A 1,073-nucleotide genomic window follows, 5' to 3' on the forward strand; every position below is an offset into this window, starting at 1 on the left:
TGCCACTGAGCGAAATCCCCAGCTCGTTTTGTTTTTATGAACCGATTGCAGTGGTGGACACCTAATTACTCGGGAGGCTGAGGCAGGAGATTGCTTGAGCCTAGTAGTTTGAGACCAGCATAGGCAACATAGCAAGACCCTGTCTCAAAACAAAAATATTAAAATTAGACATTGAATGTCCTGAGCAAGCTTTGTCTCATTAAAAGAATAAAACAGAGCACCTTCAAGTTGTTCCTCCCCAGCTGCTCACCTGGCGTAGCCCAGCCGGGATGTGGGTGTGGGCAGTGTGTGTTCCACCTGGAGCCCAGTGAGGCTGTTTTGACTTTTTTTTATTGTTGTGGGGATGGACCGAGGGCTCTTATAGTGAACTACTTTTCCTGTCCTTTTTAAATGTTTATTTTGATATAGATTCTTGCGGAGTCACCAAGTTGCCCAGGTTGAACTCAAACGTGTGACCCTCCTGCCTCAGCCTTCTGCTGTCCTTTGAAGCCAGCCCTGGGTGCACAGGGACCCCTGGCCTAGAGACCAGCCTCGGGTGCACATGTGGGGCTCTGTGTCCTGGTGGCTGCCCTGTCCCCTCCATGCAGCTTGGTGCTGATGGAGAAGAGACGCTTCCTAGCCCCCCCCCTCCCCGCCGCCTCCAAACCTCCTTTCTTCCTCCTTGTTCCTCGGTGCAGTGGGCCTTCTCTCTCTGCAAAGGCCCCGGGGACTGGGCCGAGATCTGGTGGCCAATGAGCTGGAAAGACCTTGGTTGCCTGTCCGAGGCCTCAGCTCAGCTTGGTCCTCGAGCTCCTCGGATGGCAGAGCACCAGGGCTGGGCCGGGCTGGGGATGCAGGGTCTGAAGTCGGAGCTCAGGGCCTGCTCCTCCCTCCAGCGAGCTCCTCAGGGGCGACTCGGCTCTCGGAGTGCATCTGTGGCTGTGCGCGTGTGTGTGTGTGTCCCAGTGATCTAGACTCCGGGGTGTGTGTGTGTGTGTGTGTGTCGCTGTGATTGAGACTCTGGGGTGTGTGTGTGTGTCTGTGTGTCCCTGTGATCGAGACTCCGGGGTGTGTGTCTGTGTGTGTCTGTGTGT

The 1,073-nt window shown here is 55.5% G+C and overlaps 1 protein-coding gene across 1 annotated transcript in view; it reads left to right on the top strand.

The window, feature by feature from the left end:
- The window catches only part of Ahnak (AHNAK nucleoprotein), a gene marked incomplete at its 5' end in the record, with an annotated part of 27,294 nt that overhangs the window by 22,010 nt on the left and 4,211 nt on the right, over positions 1-1,073 (top strand).

The sequence above is a fragment of the Chinchilla lanigera genome, unplaced genomic scaffold, assembly GCF_000276665.1.
Source record: "Chinchilla lanigera isolate Chin_1 unplaced genomic scaffold, ChiLan1.0 scaffold00198, whole genome shotgun sequence".
Classification (NCBI taxonomy): domain Eukaryota; kingdom Metazoa; phylum Chordata; class Mammalia; order Rodentia; family Chinchillidae; genus Chinchilla; species Chinchilla lanigera.